Source organism: Odontesthes bonariensis, chromosome 3 (genome assembly GCF_027942865.1).
Source record: "Odontesthes bonariensis isolate fOdoBon6 chromosome 3, fOdoBon6.hap1, whole genome shotgun sequence".
Taxonomy (NCBI): domain Eukaryota; kingdom Metazoa; phylum Chordata; class Actinopteri; order Atheriniformes; family Atherinopsidae; genus Odontesthes; species Odontesthes bonariensis.
Window position 1 is genome coordinate 39,285,887 of NC_134508.1, and position 9,371 is coordinate 39,295,257.

Here is a 9,371-nt window from a genome sequence, read left to right on the forward strand (position 1 = left end):
CTGCTCCATGTTGATATTGAATGAAGCGCTTCCGTGTACAATCCATGGGTTGAGTGGCAGTTCAACCACGTCACTACCTTGAACACGCCTCTACCCTGGGCCGTTGGCGCTGCTCAAAGTTGATTGCTTCCCGACAAAGTGGGTGGAGTTCCCATTTTTTCGGGAACTCGAATCCACCTGAATGAGCAGTTTGCCTGAGTAAGTGTAGCAGAGCCGAAGGTGTTGCGTCACTGCGAGGGCGGAGCCTGGGTAGCTATCTATCTGATCTCTGTCTTTTCTGAACCTGTCTCTCACTATCTCTCACATACGTATGTCTGTGTGACTCATCTGTTGTGTAAGCTGAGTGAACTGTGGTCAAACAAACCCACGTACGTAGAGTATACTCCCTATACTCCCTATACAGATCAGTGAGCTGTGCTGACCAACATGACATTGGGGTCATCAGGTGGGAACCTCCTTTCATCAGTAGCCCCTTTCACACTGCGACCCGCTACCTTAGCAGGTCCAAATTGCACCTTCGACCCGCGTCGAGCAATGTGAACGCTTGGTGTGTCAGGGTGACCCGTGTCGCCTGAAGCCGAGTTCAGGGGGCGTTGCCTAGTGGCAGAGCGTCACACGAAACACATAAAATGCTGGGCGTGTACTGACGTAGGCACAAGCCATGCATCGGAGGTAGGGTTAAATACACCTGTCTGCATCAAATTTTTCAAACAAACGATGGCGGGACACCTTGAGATATCGTTTATGCAATTGTATATGCAGTTCATGGAGATGTTACTTTACGGTGCGTGGGAAACCGCGCTCTCCCATCTTTCTCGCCAGCCCTTCCAGCAGAGGTCCATCTTTCACCGTCCCCGAAATGTGGCGGAAAATAACGTCCTCTGCTCGGAGGCTGAGGAGCTCGCGGACCTCCTTGTCTCCCCAGTTGGCCATATTAAAAAATGTCTCCAACTTGATGTAGGCTAAAACAGAGTAAAACTTGTCCTCACCTGACGCTGTTGTTCTGAATCAGCTGTCCATTCTGTCTTTTAAACTCCTCACGTCACGCCCACGTCCGACCCGCGTCGATTGCGTTCACATCAAACTCAGCTCGGCAAAAAGACTAGGGTCCGACGCGGGTCGAAAGGCGAGTCGAGTTGACGCGGCAGCCCGGGTCGGCAGTGTGAACGCAACAGCGGACACGCTAAATTCGCGAATTAAAAGCGGGTTATTCGGCAGTGTGAAAGGGGCTAGTGTTTCGTCTAGTTGGGCCCACAACACCTCCAGGAGGCTAGACAATGACAACTGGCGTCCCAGAGTCACCCCCCTAATGCCAGCCAACACTGCTCCTCACACCACAGCAACCATCTTTTTTTTTTTTTCCACAGCCACAAGCTACCCCAGCCTCTCACCTACTGCACACCAGTCACAGCGGGGTGGGGATGCAAACCCTGGTTCGGGTAGGGGGTAGAAATAGAAGAGATAAAGATAAGTAGGAATGGGATTCAAACCCTGGTTCGGGTAGGGGGTAATGAAAATATAGAGGGGACAAAGTGGAGGCAGGACAAGACACACTAGCAGATTCAGCAGACAAACTCACCTAAACAGTCCTAAAATCACTAAAAAATGCCAGCAAAAACAAAGCCATACAACTCACTCAAAGCCAACTCACCCAAAATGACTGCCTGGTATCAAAAGGCTCACATGGGCCACACCCTCCACTAAAATATCTTGATCTTGAACTTACACCCAGCTCCCTCAACAATGAGACAACAGACTTTGCAACAAATCCTCTACATCCTACTTCCACTGGACAGATTCTAACTTTCCATCCTCGCTGCTCTGCTTCTGCCCCCAACTCCATATATCTAAGCTTTTTCCTTTCATATGCTTCTGCTACTAATTCCTCCCAAGGAACAGTTACCTCTATGAAATAGACTCTCATTCTACTCCTAGACCACAAGACTATATCAAGTTTACCTGCCTTCGTTTATCTTCAATACCTGCAGCTAAGCTTCTTAATACTTGGTCATGTCGTCATGTATACCGGCCTTGTGACAGACTAACCTTATAACCTGACAAAATATGCCTTAGAGTTGCAGTACCTGAACATAACGAACATAACGGGTCTCCATTTACCCAGAGTTTTAGTTTCTGGGGAGTTGGCAATACATCATATGTTGCCCCCATCAAAAGTCTAAAACTCCTTTCGTCCATACTCCACAGCTCTTTCCAACTAAGCTTCTCTACACCTTCCCAATTCAACCACCGTCCTTGCTTAGCCTGAGCTTCTGCTTTTGCACCCCTTAACATTTCCTCCTGTCTACGAACCTGCTCAACAACCAGCTTTCTCTTCTCCTTGGGACCTGCTCTACTCCACACTGGTTTGCCTGGACCAAGCCCCAAGCCTCCCTGGCCTATTTGCACATTAGCCACAATCTCTGCATTTCTAAGAGTTGCTTCTGCCTCCTGAGGTGCCGTTCTTGGATTCCACTTGCTCCCCTTGGTTGGGTTTAGAACCACCTTACTAACTACCACATCTTTACTCCCAGCTAACAGGAGCTCTCTCCTAACTTTAGAACATTTAAACTCCTCTACTAGACTAGATACTGGTAGCTGGAGTATGCCTTTCCTATACAGTGCCACAGTACTTAAGCATCTAGGAACACCTAGCCACTTCCTAATATAAAAACTAACTAATCTTTCCATTTTTTCTGCAACAGATAATGGAATCTCATACACAGACAGTGGCCACATCAACCTAGGAAACAATCCGAACTGCAGACACCACAGGTTCAACTTTCCTGGAAGCTCTGATTTATCTATTCTATCCAATCCCTCAGCAACATCTTTCCGAAACTGCACTGCCCGCTCCCCATCATTCATGTCTGCCTGGTACCACCTGCCTAAACTCTTTACTGCCTTTTCCCTAATTATTGGAATGTTTTCTTCATCTGTTACAAAGTTTCCATCACTCAATTTCCCTCTACTTATTGAGATACTTCTAGGTTTTGATTTTCATACCAGCCCACTTTAGATTTTTATTAAGTCTCTCAAGTATTCTCTTCATACATGGCACTGTTGTAGTCACCAACGTCATATCATCTATGTATGCTCTAATTGGTGTAAGGCGCATGCCATCCTGACGTCTCTCTCCACCTACAACCCACTTGGAAGCTCTAATAATTATCTCCATCGCCATTGTAAATGCTAATGGGGAGATCGTTCACCCTGCCTTAATGCCTATTTCTAACCTCTGGCAACCTGTTGTGAAACCTGCTGTACTTAGACACAAACTAATATCCTGAAAAAATGCTCTTACTAAGTTAACAACTACTACGGGCACTCTAAAATACTCAAACACTTTCCAAATAAGGCTATGTCGCACTGAACCAAATGCATTTGCTAGATCCAGAAATATGGCATGCAAGTCTTTTTTCTTAATCTTGGCTATCTGAATCTAATGCCAAATCATGCTATTGTGCTCTAAACACCCTGCGAAACCTGGTATTATCATATTTATAGATCCCTTTGGCTTATGAGGCAAAAATGTAGACATTTTTTTCTCTTCATTCAAAAAAGACGTTTTTTTTATGTACAGATATTAGGTTTGTAATGGGTTTATAAGTGAATGGTGAGTTTAATTTAAAGTCCCAAAGGTTATAGGAGAAGTTCATTATTTAAGACCTTGAGTCCCAGTTCCAGCTTGTTTATCAAGAATAAGAAATGAGGAGACCATCTTCACAACAATAGCTCATTTCTATCCATTTTGGCTGTTTTCGCTGGTCCATCCTGCTGCTACAGACAGGGTTCCATTGGGCACTCTGTTCAATGTCCTTAAAACAATACTAATGTTAATTTTAAAGAAAAGGTCAACTCACCGGGTGGTTCGTGGATGTTCCTGTGTGTCCCAAAAAAAATTGCGTTGCGAAATAAAAGTTATTTCTTGCTTTATTTAGCATTTTGTAATCCAATTGTATTCCGTTTGGAAGACGTGCGTCTGTTTACGTGCGTCGTGATTTAGCATGAAAAATAGTTCCTGAACAGCAAAGAACACGGATTACACGGATGGAAAACCATAAAATGCGCCGACATTTTTTTTTTTAATACCACTAACCACCCGGTGAGTTGACCTTTTCTTTAAAATTAACATTAGTATTGTTTTAAGGACATTGAACAGAGTGCCCAATGGAACCCTGTCTGTAGCAGCAGGATGGACCAGCGAAAACAGCCAAAATGGATAGAAATGAGCTATTGTTGTGAAGATGGTCTCCTCATTTCTTATTCTTGATAAACAAGCTGGAACTGGGACTCAAGGTCTTAAATTGTGAACTTCTCCTTTAACCTTTGGGACTTTAAATTAAACTCACGATTCACTTATAAACGCAGTTCGGCTCGGCTTCCAGATCGGCTCGGGGTCCGTCGTCTGCTGAACACGTCACACAATATGGCCATATGCTTGAATGGGAGTACATTGCGATTGGCTGTACGTCGGACAGTTGTGTTTAGCTCGTTTTTTCTTTCATCTTATAACCTTATGTGTGCCTTGAACATGTATAACCCGATTTACCTTTGTGTATACATGCCACATGTTTCTGTACATTTTGTTAAAAATCTTTTAATAAAAATAAATAAATACATTTTTAAAAAAAGTTGAGATTGGCTCGGACAAACTTTGTTGCATTCGACTTTCACGACAGACAGATAGATAGATAGATGGATAGATGCCATTTCTTTAAGCTAATTTTTCAGTGTGTGTATTTGTCTTATTTACCTAGACTGTATGTATATATATCTATATATATGTAGAGTATGTATATACACACATATCCAACGGAACAATTTTTACAAGTTGTATGTACATTTATATGCAGGAGTCCACACGCATATACTCAAAGAGGTTATTGCTGCTCAGCACACAAACAATACACAAAACTGAAAATGAAAATGAAGCTTCTCTTCAGAGTGAACCAAGGCCAAAATGATTAAACAAAACAAACTAGATTTTAAAGGTTTGGGGCTAGTGGTGGTCAAGGTGTGGTACACACTATTTTGCAGGAAATATTTCATTTCTTCGTAAAAGCTCTCCATAGCTGCTGCCGAACACCGAAAGACAGAGAAAAAACTCTCCGACGCAAAGCGTCTAGTTACGGTTACTATGGCTACTACAGACAACCACAATGTGCTCCCATTCAAGCGGACAGCCATATTGTGTGACGTAATCAGATGACGACGGAACCCGAGCCAATCTGGCAGCCGAGCCAATCTGGTACCTACAATGGACCTTCCAGAGATGACTGGCCTCAACCACCATTTTATCTATGTGCATTGCATGTGCTAAGCACTGAAAATTAGCTTTTTATCAACTCACAAGGTATGGTTTAGCTTTCATTCCCCTTTACTCTGACCTCACAGTTTCTTTATTTTCAAAAATGGGTCAACACGAATCATGCTAGTCCCCAGTCTTGAATTCCAAGAGGAGATTTTAGATATGCCATGTTTGTATCTTTTAATTATGGAGTGAAAAGTTTGATATTTATTTTGGAAATGTTGTGACGCACAGTATAAAGAAGGCCAAACAAGTACAACTAGCGGTGCTGTAGAGGATCATCAGGAGGTCTATAGAGAGAGAAATGGGGTGGAACATTGTAACTACCTACCAAGACACTATGCCATACAAACAAAAATGGAGGATGAAGGTGGGCGAATCACTTATAGGTAGCCTAAAATAAATCCTCAGGAAACACTGTTGTGTAACCATTGTTACATTTCCGCCTTAATTGAGAAGTTAAAGTTGCTGCGGATGATTTGATTTGCTTCATAAATCTTTTCACATAACAGCAGACAGACACGAACAACAGCTTGTGAAGCCCCCAAAAAGTGAAAGAGTGTGACAGAATGGATAGAATTCAACTGCAATCATAAAACAAGTGGAAAATATACATAAGATATATATGATAACACAAAGAAAACAGAGATTCACAAAGGATTTTAATCATTGTTAGAACTGGTATTAAAAGAAACCTAATAAACATCAAATACTGTCATGGTCCTTGGATTTTTGTGTTCTGGTTACTTCCTGTTTTATTTTGTAGGGCTTTCCTCTTGTTGTTTCTGTTGAAGTTACTTCCTGTCCTGTGTTACACCTGGTTTCTGCTGCTGATTAGCTCTCACCTGTTTTCAGTCTCCTCATCACTCCCTCTGCATATACACTCCTGGGGCCTCATGTACAAAGCGTGCGTACGCACAAAATAGTGGCGTACGCACCTTTTCACGTCAACGATCAGATGTATCAAGAGCGAAAAGACCGTGGAAATGTGCGGTGCCTCATGCCAACTTCAGGGCTGGGTACGCACGTTTCTGCAGCTGTTGATTCTTTGGCGACACCTAAGGTGATGTTCGGAAACTGTTAAATAAATGTGAACACAATTAGTCCTCAGACTGAGTGATGTGCACATCTGAGAAACATGAACAATTAACACTGATGAAGAATGAACCCACCCATGTGTCTGCAATTACACGAGATATAAAAGCATGCGCAAAGTGCAGCAATGCATACCATAAAAAACAATGGCTGCTTTAGCACTACTCGAAGACATTCCAAATGGTGCAATAAGAAGAGAGCGTGTGTTTAAAGACAGAGGACCTGCTGGCAAATGAGGACAACTGGCTCATCAGCCGTTTCAGGTTCCCGAGGGCAATCATCCTGGAACTGTGCGCAGAGCTCCGGCCGGATTTGGAGCGCAACACAAAGAGGAGCCATGCACTGCCTGTGCCCACCCATACAGGTGATGACCACGTTCGGGTTTCTGGCAACCGGGGCATTCCAGAGGGAGCTGGCTTACCGATTGGGACTGTGCCAGTCGACCCTGAGCCGAGCCATGCCAGCCGTGTGGGACGGAATTATCCGCATATCACCCAGGTATATTCAATTCCCATACAATGCAGTTGAACAGGCCAACATTAAAGCGCAATTTGCAGCGAGACACGGTTTTCCAAATGTAATCGAAGCTATCGACTGCACACACGTTGCTATAAAAGCGCCATCACATGATGAATTTGTATATGTCAACAGGAAGCAATTTCATTCCATAAATGTACAGATGTGATGCGCAAATGCAATTAACCAACATTGTGGCGAGGTGGCCTGGTTCAACGCACGACTCATACATTCTGAGTAACAGCATTTTTGGGGACAGACTACAAGCTGGCACTGCGCTATGGGTGGCTTCTTGGTAAGTAACTTTAGTAAATGTTGTCTTATTCCCCGTGACGTGCATTGCGCATGTGCGCCCCCAATTTCTATCTCGTCTTCACAGCATCGGTACTAATCGTTGGTTAAGGTTAGTTTGTTTTTTGCTGGTTAAACTACAGCGCAAGATCTTGACCCCTGATTATCTGTGTGCAAAGTACTCGTGTACAGTCCTGAGGTGTGCCGCATTGTGATGGCGTCCTCCACAATGTGGCAAACCGGCACGCCATACTACTGCCAGAGCAGCATACCTACCCCCCCCCCCAAGACGCAAAATTCACTTCTTCACCAATGCATTTATTGACTTCCCCTAGGTTTGTGAGGACGCCTATAAGCTGATCTAGGCGATCATTTATGCCGCCTATTGCTCTCACATTCTCCTCTTGTGACTCCTGCACAGCACTGGTGAGGAGAACATGACCAGTCGAGAGGACGGCAGCAGCTGATGGTTGCGGTGTACTGGCGACGGAGACACTGGGCATGCCAGATGAATCACTGGAGCCTGTGGCACATGGCTACAACTCCTTGTCCTCTCCTGTTCCAAAAAAAATAAATGGAGTAATCAAACATGGGTCAAAGTCTTTCATATGCGGGCATGTTTAAATTGAACAGATTTCAAACCACATATAGCATTTACACATGAACCTGTGGACCTACCGTATACATTTGTTAAAAGTTACTGAAATACACAGGTATTTACCTTGGGGGTTATCGGAGTCACCCACACGTGCTCCCACCACCGCTGAGAGAGCAGTGTCACTCATAATCGCGCGACTCCTGTCCAAACAAGGTGGGCACCTCCCCTCCTGCCCCTCCGCCTGTTTTGGCCACACTTCGGCGATGGCCAAACTTTTGGCCACACTTCAGCCAGTCTCCGCTTGACATGGACCTTGATGTCGGACCACTTCTTCTTTACCTCCGCAGGTGTGCGGCTCTCTGACCCCACATCATTCACAGCCTCGCACACGCTCTCCCACCCACTCCTCTTACGTCTGCTGCTTATAGCTGATGATAGCGTGCCAAACAAAACATTTTTGCGCGCCTCCACTTCGGGAAGTAGCACTTCCAACTCGCTTTCGGTGTAATTTCTCTTTTTGCCGTCTTACTCATTGTATTTCCTTTATGTTCTGATCGTACAGAAAAGGGGAGCTCTCTTTGTTTTGTTTTTTTTTTTACTGCGGTTGGCAAACAAACTTATAGAAGCATTACCGCCACCAACTGGTATGGAGTGTGGCTCACATGGCAATTTCCTAATTCTATATACATATGTATATACATCTACATATGCCTACACATTTACATAGACCTTACTCATATACACTCATTTATATACTCTTACATATTTACATATACTAAATTCTATTATACAACTTACACTGTTTTAAATAATAAATATACTGATATCCTCTGCTTCCTGATTCTTTTTGCAATAAATCTACGATATCCAATTTCATTTTCATCCTAAGATTTCTAACTAAATTATTTCTCTGATCCTGATAATTCCTACAATATGAAATATGTTCAATTGTCTCATCTTCCCCGCACACATTTCCCTGACTGATTTTCTATCATGTATAGAGAGGGGGATCACAGGTGCAGGGCTCATTTAAATATGATTTGCATATTTAAGTAGGGGCGTGGACAGGGAGGAGTCGGGTGCTCCAGCATGTGCGCTCAATTCCATGTTGATTGGGATGTACAAACGAAATGTGCTTGGATTGATGCGCGCGCACAGATTGATACATCCGGATATTTTTGTACGTTGGAGGGCATTTCGGTTTGAGCGTACGCCGTGTTTCATTAGGAAATCCATGCAAGTCTTTGTACATGAGGCGCCTGGTTTCCAGTTGTTCCTTTGCTGGATTGTTTCATGTTGCTGTTTTTCTCGTTGCCTGTATTATTTCACGTCTTTCTCAGTTTGTTTTGCCTCAGTTTTTGTCAATGAGTATTTATCAAAAGCCTCAAGACCATCTGTCAGCTCTCTCCTCTGTCCTGCACTCGGTTCTGCTCCTCCACAACCGTGGCAAATAAATTAAACGTAACATAATTATTTTGAATTTCCAAATTAAGTTTTTGCTACTTTTTCCCAGATAAATTTACGTCTAAATGTTGTTTAAACATAAATTTAAAGGAATATTAG